Genomic DNA, 13935 nt, shown 5'->3' on the forward strand with positions numbered 1-13935 from the left:
GATGATATTAAATAAGTTGATCTACAGGAGAAACATATCTGAAAGCAGCACAGAATGACTGAGAGCTGCACTGACATTTTCACCATAAACTGGTGCAGAAAAATCATCAGAATGCAGGAATTAAAATTTTCATATAATTCAGCACTTAAGATTTCTTAAAAATAGTACTAAAATCTCGTCTCGTCTCAATCTCGCGAACCGAATCTCGTCTCGTCTCGTGGGTTAAGTGTCTCGTCACACCCCTATTATGCACATGATGCAACATCAATGGGGCAAAACATGTGGAAACAAGTTTGAAAGACATTTAAAAGCCAAGTCAACCATATCCGAGCTGCACAGAGGATGTATTATTGCTGGTGGGAATTCGGTACATAGTGGGTAGGTAGTAGGTTTACAGCAAAAACAATAAAACTACAACCAATTTCTACTCTGTGGATTCAAATAGATTACTGCTTTATTTTAAGAAAGGTAGCTCCAAAAAACATATCTCTTTATCTTCTTTAGCCTATTTAGTCCTAGAACTATATGGAGAAGATACCAGAGGTGGTAGATGCCTATTCAAAGTGACATTTTTAATGTGTTTTTGTCTGTAAAATCATGTCAAAATCTAATAAAATTTAAATACTGAAAGGGTTGATTGTATGCTTTATCATAACTGCCTCCTTTGCACAAGTTAGAACTTCATCAAGCAGCTGGGTGCACTGTCTAAATTCCCATTACAGCTACATATTTACCTTTCCTTTGTAATAGAACATGCTCTTGTTATACCACTTTCAGTGATTTCAACCTGATTCTTTTCTGATCTGGCTTCAGTGCATTTTCCAATAATATTTTGAGTTCACTGTAGCCTCCACAGTCAGTGTAATTAATGGCGCCATGGGTCCTGTGAGAGTGAGACCAGCTGTGGGTTATGTCTTGTCACCAGTCCCACTCTGTTTGACACCTTCAGCCACGGCCCTGTCTTCCGATGCCAAGAATACTGGTGGAGTACTGCAGGGTCTGAGGACTCTTTGTGCCCACCCTCAGAGAACAAACACTATTAAGACTCAACAACGTGCCCCTTTGCCCATCCCCAGAGTGCAGGCAATGCCAGCTCCTGTAACTGGAGAACAGAGAGTAAAACAGCTGCTCCTAGTCTATCCTGCATCTGTCACAACTGTGATCTCATGGAACAAAGCGAGAATGCAACCACACGTTTTGACTGGCTGTTCTGTCACACTCCAGCCATTGTCCTATCACTCTGTACCTTTTCGTCCTTTGTCTCTCTCTCACATAGATACACACAGTTCAGTATATTTATCAGTTATCAGGCATTGCTCTGATTAACTTTTTTTAAATTCACATATTTTGTTTTATGGATTTAACTATTGTGAGCCCTGAAATCCCTCATGCCCCCCTTCATACATTTAGCTGTAAAGCAGCGGTGCACCCCAGTTGGTCACCAAGGCCACTGGTTAAGTTCTTCCAAATGAACAGGTGCTTCAGACAAGCAGGCTGCATCTTCCATTATACTTTTACTACACTTTTTACTACATTCATAAAGTAGAGGGACTTTCGGCAGAGATATCCTGACTTTATTTTTTCGAGTATGCGCAAAGCTCCAAAAATGCTGGTTCCTAACTTCCTATAATGCAATAAAAGACCCTATTGAGTTGACAGGTAAACAATAAGTAAAGTAAATAACAAGACTGTGATTGAATTAAATCAGTGTTTGGCCACAATAGTAAAACTCCAGGGTCTTTAAGTCAACTAATTACCAGTGGCTGAAATCATTTCTACTTTGACACAGTCCATATATTCAGAAAGCATGCAGTAATAGGGCAACATATATATATGTATATGCCTACTGATTATTTCCAGCATTTCTATGACTTAAGTTCATCCACTGCCAAATACTATTTAATTCATTTCATTCCATAAATCAAAGCTTATACCGTCAGTCTCTTTGAAATTACAATTAAAAATTCAAACTAACTCACTCTAACTCTCATTCCCAGATCCTTCACTGCTCTTTGACACTTTCTCAGAGTGGAGTTGACAGCTGCTTTTGACACCACACCTGAACACAGGAGTGGAAGGTATTTAGAAAACTATTCAGTGCTCTGGCACACATCAAATCTGCAGCACTTATTCATGTCTCAGAAAAAGAAGTAACGATTTTTCAGCAACCACATGCAGCAAAACAGTGCATGTATGAGGGGATGGTGTACTAATCTGTTAAAGGTACAATGTATAAGAACTGAGACTACTCTCCACCTGTCGAATTCATACCCCCCAAAAATAGGGGGCAGCCTAGCACTTATCACATTAAAACTGCTGCTATTAGCTAGTTAGCTGTGCAGCTAACTTGGCGGTCCTATTAGCTGACACAGTCCAGAATTAGCACTAGAACCGGAGCTAGGCGAGCGGTCAATACAGAATAATGATTTACAGCGGCTCTGACCAGGATGACAAAGACACAGTGGTAACTGTGAATTAAGGGTTTATTTCAACCAAACCAGAGTTGGAGATTGTTGGAACAGCGTAAAGACCAACGGTTTTGGTGAGTTTTATTTAATTTCTGTCGAGTTTGAATGAAGTGTGTTTTACGATGAGTTAACAAGGCAATTAGTTCGGTGACAGAAAGAAACTTGAATTTGTACGGTTTATTTTTCTGGTTCATAATGAAAATATATTTCTTTCTTCACATTTTGTGAGTTTATGTAGTTTATTTGTTAGACTAAAAATGCTAAGAGAGCATGTGTAATGTAGGGAACTTAGTGATCGAACACATCTCCCTGCTAAAACTATGGGGAAAGGCCTGAGCTATGCTATTAGACTATCGCCTCTTGAGGTACAAAGTGGTATTACAAGACAGGACGAGCCAGGGTTAGCTCGCTAGCATGTTAACTTCAGTAGATACTTCTGCAACACGATATATATATCCGTCTTTGACATACGAACATCAGAACTGTTACTTCTTCACATTCTGTTGATAATGTAAGTTAATTTTTTGAATGTCTAACAAATTGCACCTTTTAAACAATGCAAGTTGTTCAGGGTTTTTTTTTATTTTTTAGTGTATGCATACATGCACAAGTGTGTGTTTCGTTCACCCTTTAAGGTGCAATTATGTGAGTAAAGTTTCCCCTTCCCATCACTGGGTAGTTGCACACTGCCAGGCTACTGGCCATGTAGCCAATTACAACACTGGTATTGGCAAGCTACTCCTGTGTATAAAAAGTACTGTAAATAGCAACATGTTACAATGGAGAGTTCATTCCTACAGTCCTTTTAGACACCTGTTTTACCTCCAGTCCTCTCAGCCAATCAAAATGCACACAATTTCCAGCATTCATAGACGCATAATTAATGAGAAGTGACGCACCTGCTTCAGAAGTCTGCCTGGTGGTTCAATTACATCTTTGTAATGAAAATACTAAGTCACTGTTCTTTCACAATTATCTCTTGTACATGTTTTCTGTTAGATACATGTGATTATGTTCTTACTGCTACCTCGTTGTTCTGTGAATTAATAGCCTAATGAAAAACAGGTACATTTTCATTTTAGATACTCAACGGCACTGTTCTTCCAGCAGTAGTGAAATGTCCACGGCAAACAGGCTTTAGCTGTCTGTTCTGTAGATACAAGTTAATAATGCATAGACTTCTGGGACTGACATTTAAACTGGAAAAAGAAAATGGGCAATTCTGCCTTTCTCAACCCAACATAACAACGCCACTATGAGCCATAAAATCTGCCCCAAATTGGCCTCGGCTGATATTTGCCTCTATAGTTAGTTATAGTTATTGAGGCATGCAGCCAGTGTGGCTGTGTGCCTGTAGGTATGGCAGAGTGTTGGCCCACCAGACAGCCTGTCTAGGAAGGATCAATACAGGATTATGGACAAATCCCTCCCTTCAGACCTTGTTTTTAAGTGTGTACAATTCTAAAGGTTTTCCCTCATGAAGCCAGGTGATTTAAGAACTTTCCAGCTTCCCTCTCACACAGGCAAATACATAAACCTCCTTCTTCTATCCATCACATTTTAACATTTAACGACTAAGCAAAAACAAGTCAACCTAATTAAGTTTTGAAAGTCAGTGCATCATTGAAGATGCCTTACTTGTGGATGCATGTGTGTGTGAGCTGATCCAGTGGCTGCCATCACCAGGTGTCCATGCAGGGAGTGGAAAAATAAAACAGAGGAACAGAGAAAGCTGGCCCACAAAGCTTATTTGACATTGCAGTGGAAGAGGTTGACTTCGCAGGCCCCAGTGATTTTAAATAACAAAATCAGATGATTGACAGAATGACTGACACTTTCTGAGTTGAACTAGGAGAGCATGCTGCCTGGGGAAAATCCATAAGATAAACCCACAATAAGCTATATGGTCTTTTATTTTGCATGATAATGGCAGTGTTAAAGGAAGAAAAGAATTCCCGTCCCACTGCCCTGGTGGATTTTATGGTCACACAACAAACATGGACATTGTCCTTGGTTTCTTTAGTTTTGTTCTGAATCACTCTGTTCTGCAGCAGTGGCTTTTAAAACAAGCTAGCCACACAGCTTTTGATGTGGTTGCATTTTCTTCACAAAATCACACAAAAAATGCAAACCTTACATGCAATAATATATACAGCATGTCAATCTGTCTTTCGGAGGTAATCTCCTGAAAATGAGGGGGAATAAAAATATGAGCAGACCCACACATACTGCATACACCTAAATAAAACATACACACTTGGGAAAATCATAGACAAAATAGTATTTCTTAATTAACATCACATGCTTCTTAAACATACAAACCATCTAACCAGATTGCCAAAAAGCCAAATCATTGTCTTTACTCAGCTAATTCCAGAGCGTTTCAACTTTGAAAACAACACTAACTATCTACAAGAGGGGAACACACATCTGCTGCATCTGTCAACACATCATAACTGAGCCAATAACAAACTCTGAGCTCAGAGGGAGGTGGCAGAGAGGTCAGTCGACTGTGTATGTATGTGTCTGGCAGAAGAAGGGGGGTTGGAGACAGGAGAGAATGAGTGTCTATTCACAGCATGGATCTGCTCTCCAGGTCTCCGCTCAGGCTCCCTGACCCCATGGGAACCAAAGCCACAGCGGGCAACCTGAAACCCATGATGTCATCCTCAGAGAGCACGAGCTACCAGCGGCCAGTGAGAAAGTGTACAAAACCCAAAGTCAACATCACGCAATTACGGGGGTTAATTGTATTTACAGTTGAACAGCTGTGGTGGATTAAGGGGTTCACCGTTAAAGTATGGTACATGTGCAAGGAGAGGCAAAGAGTCTTCGCTAGGGAGGTTTGAGAGAGGGAAGTTGCCCGGACAAGGATTCTACATCTACATACAAAAATTCCACCCATCTGTGTAGCGTTTCGGTTTCGAGTGATAAAGTAGAACAAGGATCCATGTGCCGTGTAGGGTTGCTGGAATGAAAACCTGCATATTCTTGGTTTTCTATGGTACATAACTTCCTAAGAAAAGCTTGTTATGCTCAATTCCTACTGTAGCTATATATTTTAATTTATTGTAATACATTACTGGTAGCTTCTTGTTTCAAAAGGAGATAAACGTTTTAACTAGGCTACAAAGGAGCGGAATTGGAAGTGATGGAGACTGACCGTTCCTCTCAAGGTCACATTGAGTGGCTTCAGTACATTTTTGTAATTATATGTATCTTGGGTCTGAGCCAATACAGAGCCTTGCAGATACTATTGCCATTTGGCAGAATGGTTTACATTTATTACATGCTTTTCAAAAACAAATCAGATGATCACATTGATGTGTATGAGTCTGTATTCAGAAAAAAAAACTATTGGTTCGTTTTTCAATACATTTACAGAATTGCTATCAATTTTATTCCACTTTTAGTCCATGTGTCTAGTATTACACTATGTCACCGTGTTTTCTTTTTTTTTTTTGAGTTTTCTGAAGGTGAAAAAGTCAGTGAAAAATACTGGTAAAAGGAAATCTTGATATTTTTCTCGCCTCGCTGAGACGTATATTGATAAATGGCACTAAATGAGGAAACAATGTGATCTGAGGTGAAGCACTGACAACTAGTATTTGGTGTATGTCTGGAGAGAGAGAGGGAGGACAAAGGGTCAGACATGTCATCACAAGCTATCCCGTGATGGATGGCCATTTCCTCCCACTTTACAGGTTCTTATAGAGGACCTCTATTCCTGCTCAGCTTTATCCGGGTGCTGGTGTGCAGGGCACATACAAGGCTCAGAGGTCACCCTTCACCTCCAGGACCCACCTAACACAGAGGTACGAACCCTGGATCCTTAAAGGATCTAAGACTCTATATTCCTATCAGCTCCACAGGTATTACCCCACAAGTTATTATAAATTTACCACAATGCCAAATGATGTTCTTGCTGTGCTGCAACTTGCTACTATACAACTTTTTCATGCATGTACTTGGGCATGTACTTTTGTATATTACGTAAAAAGCATTCAGAATCGTATTTGGCATTATTTGGTCACTATGGCTTTGCTGTTGGTTGCTTTGAATATATGTTTCTTTTCTACTGTTGCATCACTCTAAATTAATGTTATTATCTAAAAGCCTAAAAGAAATCTAACAGATAGATACAGATACAGAGCAGCCGAGGTAGAGCAATTTTCACAAGACATCCTATAGCAAGCTTTGAAAGTTAACCATGTGACCCTGCATTCTTTCTTAACATATGTTCATCATTAATGCAAGATGATGCAAGAGGACATTTTGCATACTACTTTCTCTCAGAGCCACCGGAGAGGCAAGACCTGGAAAGACAAGGAGAGAGACCGGTCTCCTCTCAGACTGGACAGAGCCATAGCTAAAGATGAAGGACAAATGAGTGATTGGTGTGGCTAACTCGTTTTCCCCTGAAAGTCGATTTGAAAAGCAGAAAAATGCTCCACATGTCTGCATCAAGTCCTTAAAGGCAGCAATTTTAACTGTAATGTCCCAACTATTTGCAGAGTTGCCAATATGGCTGCATGATACGGTTAAAATCAATATGACGATAATAATTCATCCACCCATCCATCATCAACCGCTTATCCTGCGTACAGGGTCGCGGACAATAATAATAATAATGATAATAATAAATTAATAATAATAATAATGATAATAATACATTAATAATAATAATAATAATGACCTTTGAAATTTAACCATGTTACCCTGCATTCTTTATTGACATATGTTTATCAGTAATGCAAGGATGCTGCAAGAGGAACATTTTGGATACTACGTACTAGATACTTGGTTTTAGGCTGACTGAAAACTGGGTTAAGTGTCACTGAATGTCAGGATGATCTTGTACAGTATATATATACAGTGTATCATCTTTTAAGGGATGCTAATCGGCAGTTTTGGCTTTCTTATGATCTGCTCAGCTTCTATCTGAAGGCTCAGTGTAAAAGAATGTAAACAATAATGTGTGAAAGAATGTAAACAATAATGGCAAGCAATTACAGTCTCATTATGTTTGTTTATGACAGTCATATGTGGTTCTTGGCCTTCAAGATGAAGTCATAATTGTTGATTTGTTCTTTGTGTTTCACAGCAGGAAATTGTGTACTTGCATTTGATTGACAAATGACTATTGGAAGCAATTTTACAGTTGCCTAACTGACAAAGAACATTCACGCTCTAGATGATACATTTTGTGCACTTGTGTCACACATAACCCATTCTTCCATATAAGATGAGTATGACATGTTTTCTTCTTCACACAGTGCATTAACCCCGCACCCTCATTGCCCTTTGATCAAAGCTGGCCAAATTCCTTGGTGATGATTCCCCCTTTGGGTCCAATATCAGGATCAGAGACTGGAGCACGGAGACAGCATACTCAAGTCAAACAAGCCACATAACATTCATTTGCCATGCCAGATCTATTGCAAAGGCACACATGCATCCTTGTGCATGCGCACAATGACCAAGATATCGAGGCACAGAGACAGCTGTCCTGTCACCCTGTGTCTAATATGGAGAGACAGTGGGTGAAGAAACGATTGGACGCAGTGAGACACCCATTCAACTCACCCATCAGGATGATAATGAACTCTGTTTATACTGTTTCCACAGCGTTTACTTGTGTCTGTGGATGAGAGAAATACAGGCTGCTTGGGTTTCTGCAGTAACATATCAACTGAAACAATAGATCCAGAACAGTTGAAGAACTTTATCTTCAAAGTCTTCACAAAAGTCTAATGTATGATTTTAAAGACAGAAAGTGGTTGCATTTTCATGCACACTAATAAATTAAATTATAACATTTAAGAAATAATCTGGATAATATGAGTATTTGCGTTCTTGCCAAGAGATGAGAAGATCAATACAACTTTCATATACACAGAATATGAAGATAGAGCCAGGAGACGACTATCTTATAGCTTAGTATACAGATTGGACGTAGGGGGAAACAGCTAGGCTGGCTCTGTTCAGGCAACCATCGGAGAGTCTATAAAGTCTTACATAATCCAAAATATAACATGTTAGGGTGGGGTATGTGATTCTAATCCACACTTTTTTTGTGTCAAATTCAGCAAATATCTAGCTGTCTGTCTGCTGAATAAAAATCTGGTCTTTCTACACAGCCCTGACTCTGTAAATGGGAAACAAAGAGTGGCTCAGACTAAGCAACACTATTCTAGTAATGAATTGTATACGTTAAATGACTTGCCTTTGCTTACTTTCTAGTTCGCCAACATATGCTGTTGTTGTGATGTTAGCTCTAGCAGCAGAAGAGTATCACTTGCATAGATAGATGGTATGCTGGCTCTGGGATAGTCTCGTCCTCTCTACATGTTAGCTTCTGTAGTGACAGTTTGCTATCCCACTACCTAGCTAACATCAGTTACATTTCTTGATGTGTTGTCATTTGCTCTATAGCATGGTATTTGTCATGGTATTGGATTTCTCCAGAATCATGCATACCGCCTTAAATTAGTGAGTTGTCAGAAGGCAGATTCTATAAATTTGGACAGAGCAAAGCTAGCTATTTCCCCCTGTATCCAGTCTATGCTAGCATTAATCCTTGCATGAAACAGTTATCAATCAAGTGGTCATATAAGCAACCATTGTAAATATATTAATCTGATTAATCAAACTTGTTTCTGTTACTGAAGTGTCAAAGGAGGCAGAAAATATTCTTGTCACAAAAAAGGGGCAGATAACAAGAAAAAAATACCTTCCAAACCTAACTCATAACTCCCTGAGACCACCAGGTTGAGACCACAAGACTAAATAAAATGAACAACATTCTTGTATCTCAACTGTTCCTTCCTCTTCCCGTTCCCAGATAGATACAGTCAGTAGTCTTCACACGTAGTACACTTGACACACATATGTGTGCGCGCACACACACACACACACACACACACACACACACACACACACACAGTATGTCATTCCAGACATGTTTTCACAGACGAAGTTAGATCTCAGAGCAGAAACCCTGGGGGCTTTGTCTCTGCCAAAGGATCCCCCAACCCCCTCGTGCTATCCCTACATCCCTTCATCCATCCTTTTCATTATGAACCCTGGTGAAGGTTCAATTTTAGGGACTGAAGTCCAGCTCGGCCCCTTAGGACTGTCTGTCTACCTTTGCTCTGTTTTGCTTGGTTTAGGCCAATTTACTGCCTGCATTTATACTGTTACCAGTAGACCGTCAAGCCACCATGAGAATTTTCCCACAACACACTCACATAGATGGTTTTCATGATCCACAGCTTACACTGACACTGAAACTTCATAAAACAACATTGAGGAGGACCTACATGAATTCTGCCAACAGGCCTTAATGACAAGTGAAGTACATTAGCTTTACTCTGTTGCTGACGGTGGTTTGATGTGATGCCTCATCATCAGTAAGTCTTGAACACCTTGGATGAATCCCAACCAAACCTGATTCAACAAGCTGTAGTCAGGTCTGGGAACACAGCCGCCACCGGCCCTGTCCACACACACAGCGGCCAAGAAACTCCGCCTCCTCTCTGTCCGAGCCTGTCAGCGAGACTGAGGGCCTCCTGTCTGTGATTGATGACTGGGGTTCTGCATATTTCTGAAGCTGACACGTGTTGGCTCTGCTGCCTGGGAGTCGTCTCTGCTCTATTTAGTTAACATTATTCTTATTATTTCTCTGACCAACCCAGCTGTTGAGTTCATGCATGTGTGTGCATGTGCACATGTGCACACACAGGGAGGGGTTTTTCCATGCCCTCAGTTGTCCAGGTATGTGTAATGAAATCTCGGAGTTCTGTTTTGAAAACCCTCGGAGTTCCAGTCATTTTCACATTTGAGGCTTTTCTATCAACTCCCTTCTTCTCCCCTTCTCTCTCACCCACGTGTGCTCCAATGGAACAGTCCACCCAAAGTTACTTACTGCTTAATTTGCAGCACTTTCAAAAAAGTAAAATAAACACAGGTTTTAAAAGGTGGGGAACACCCACCATCTTGACCACTTTGTGTCCAGAAGCAGAGAACAGTTCTTAATTGTAGAGAGAAGTGTGTGTGTGTGTGTGTGTGTGTGTGTGTGTGTGTGTGTGTGTGTGTGTGTGTGTGTGTGTGTGTGTGTGTGTGTGTGTGTGTGTGTGTGTGTGTGTTAAATCAAGCATTTTCAGCTCAAACTTGAATCAGGAAACCAACAAAGCCACAAGATGTTTGCACTTGAGACAAAAGTCACTTATCATCAAATTTCAAATTTCTCTAGTGAGAGTCATGGGTATTTATTAAACTTGATCTTTACAAAAAGTACAAGAGAACTACTGTGGTGTTGTTCAAAGCCACATTACACAGGTGGAGGAAAGGAGGAGCAGCTGTTCACTGACACAAATGTGAGCATGATCGTGCAAACACATGCACACCTCATAAAATGTTAGGGATTGAGCATGAACTCTGACATGCTTGTGACAAAGGGCTGTTTAATAAACAAACTGCTGAAGTTAACTTGAGATGCAAATTAAATAGTGTTGACATAATTCATGTGAATATAATGTTTCTCAAATATGAATGCTAAGTTATCTCAAGTATTACTTACAGGTTAGTCACTCAATTTAACAGCCACTCACTCATCACCCACTGATGATGTGATTGAGGTGTGTTGACAGGAAGCTGAAGGAGCTGGAGCACCACTCAGTCAGAAATACAGAGATGAGCTAAATGTTAGTCTGACAATCATTTAATACTGATGAAATGATGGACAAAGATTGTACAGAATTCAACATGTCCGCATGTCTGCAGTCTAATTGACTACAACTGTGGGCTTTATACATGCATAAAAAATAAAATAAATAACCTGAATTATGTATATATATTGTAATTATTGTTTTTTGTTACTTTAGGGCAAATATAGGCAACTGACCATAGATATTAGCTGCAAATGATGCACAATTAATTTAACAGAATTCACTTACTTGTCTCACTCTCATGTGTGCACACAGAGTCATTCAAACAGCACAGATAAAGCACATTTTCCAGAACAGATGTGGTTGATTACAATTGGCTGCAGGGATGAAACCGACTGAGCCTTCCCCAAACGTACATGTGGCAAAAAGGCCAAAGCAAACACAAGAATTCAACCAGAGGATTCTATAAAACCAAGATAGCGTTTCCTCCCCTGAAACTACCGTCTGATACTTAAATCCTAATCTGCGTTTTCTGGCATGCCAACATGCACTTGTACGTGGCCATTCATGTGTGACTGCAGCTCCACGTGTGTCGCTACGTAGAAGTAATTAACAGCTGTGTCTGCTCTTGAACACCTGCAATAACAATCCAGGCTGTAGCAGGTTAGCAATAGCTGCTACTCTCTCTCTCTCTTTTTATTGCAATCTGATCCAGCCTCCTCCTCTACGTAAAAGCTCTCAGAGCCACCGAAGAGGCCAGACTAGGAAAGACAAGGAGAGAGGCCGGTCTCCTCTCAGAGTGAACAGAGCCGTAACTAAAGATGAAAGACAAATGAGTGATTGGTGTGGCTAACTCGTTTTCCCCCTGAAAGTTGATTTGAAAAACAGTAAAATGCTCCACATGTCTGCATCAAGTCTTTGAAACCATCAGTTTAAACTCTAATGTCTAACTATTTGCAGAGATGAAAATATGGTTTGATACGGTTTAAATCAATATGGTAATAACAACAACAATAATAATAATAATAATAATAAAAATAACTACAATATGAAAGATATATGCAAAGTCATGTGAAATTACTGTAGTACCAAGCATCCAGCAGTCATCAGTCAACCTCTGTACCACAAACAAAGTGCATTATTGAAGTAACCTTATCACAATTACAAACACAGCTACTAAGGTGGGTCATACTTAATGCCAGTTGCTACAGCAGTATTTATACCTATCAAACAGGTTTAGCCATCTGCCCTTTTGATATTTTCAAAGTAACATGAGACACCTAATGGAGGTCCAAAGAGGACAAATTGTATCTATACAAACTGCAGAAAGGCTGGTCCAAAAATACAAAACAAAAAAAAACATTCAAAATGTCACAGGGGAAAGTCTGGAAAATTGTGACAACTCGTGGCAAAACACAAACTCCATCAGCTGTCACAAGTTGAAACTACACACCAGGGATATGACAGACATACTGTGTATACAGCAAATAGGGGTTGACATTTACTGACATGCAACGCACAGTAACATGACTCACCTTTTGTTTGCAATAGTAATTTAGTTAATCCAATGTTAAAGTCCTTTTTCATTAAGTGTTGACACGAGTTTGTCACCTGTCACCTGTTTTGACTGGCTCCCTAATCCTGCAACCAATGACAAAACTGGAAGGGAACGCAATGTGATGCAGTTTTGTTTTTGAGAGTGCGTGTGTAGCTTGTTTCCAGATAAAGCAGTATGCCTCTGGGAGCCAAATATTACAATAGAAGAAATCCGTATAGGCAATATCTTATTATTTGCTATAAACAGGTTTAAGGTATAACAGTTATTAATACTCCACGCACAGCACACTGCATTCTGTCCTGCTTATTCCAGAATGTGACTGAGTCTTTAATTAACAGATTAGCGTTGCATTGATAAGAGATGTCACCCTGAGAATGGACTTACCTGATATGATCTATGCAAACCCAGCTTCTTCTGTATCATCACTGCAGCATCCTCCTCTATCCCCAGATTTAATATGCAAAGCTCTGATGTCAGCACATTTCCCCACAGACGGCCTCACAGGTATGACTCTAAATGCCCTCTGTCCTCTCCAAAATCTGTCGGGGAAAAAGGCACATATGAAACCCATTTCACTATCTGTCATCAGCCATACAGGCTGGGAAAAGTGAAAAACATGAACAAGACAATAATTGATTTCATCTGCTTCTCCATCTCCTCTCACAGTCTGAGTGGCACTCGCTGTCGCTTGCTATTTAGCAGACAAGCGTGAGGCTCAATTGCTGGATCAGACACAGTGCAGAATAAGGTCTAAAGTAGAACAGACATGGAAGAATTCACAACAAAGCTTTTCAGATTAGTCTGTTGAAAGATCAAACTGTCGAGGGAGATCATGTTGATATGTGTCGAGTGTGGCGAAACACCTAACCCCTTCTTCATACAGATATAAGGACTCATGAACTTTAAAATCAAACAAAAGAAAGCAAGAAGTGTCATGAAACACACTCGAGTAACCTTCAGCCAAGATTATATCAGCAAAATAACATGCTGAGTCACAGCTGGGTACAGTGCTGAACTAACACGGTGAAGAGTGTTGAATCTTGGACTTTCCCTTTCAGCTGAAATAGGTGACTCTGTACTGTGATTCTGGGTGGTCTCGTTGACCTGTCTTTTCTTAATAAACTCATAAGTTAAAGCATAAGTGTGGGCTGACATCCAGCCTGCTACCAAACATGTATGTAGAGTGTGAGAGTGCAACTGTGTGCACTGTAATTTTTGTTATGTGAACCTACTTCTTGAA

The 13935-nt window shown here is 40.0% G+C and overlaps 1 protein-coding gene across 2 annotated transcripts in view; it reads right to left on the reverse strand.

Moving 5' to 3' along the window:
* The window catches only part of bmpr1bb (bone morphogenetic protein receptor, type IBb), a 58372-nt gene that overhangs the window by 39302 nt on the left and 5135 nt on the right, over positions 1–13935 (reverse strand). For both annotated transcript variants that reach the window (XM_038733506.1, XM_038733505.1), the window contains exon 3: positions 13080–13234. The gene's annotated coding sequence lies outside the window, so the exon portion shown is untranslated. The remainder of the gene's footprint in view (positions 1–13079; positions 13235–13935) is intronic.

Source organism: Micropterus salmoides, unplaced genomic scaffold, assembly GCF_014851395.1.
Source record: "Micropterus salmoides isolate LMB-PRFRI ecotype aquatic unplaced genomic scaffold, ASM1485139v1 Ms_hic_scaffold_20, whole genome shotgun sequence".
NCBI lineage: Eukaryota > Metazoa > Chordata > Actinopteri > Centrarchiformes > Centrarchidae > Micropterus > Micropterus salmoides.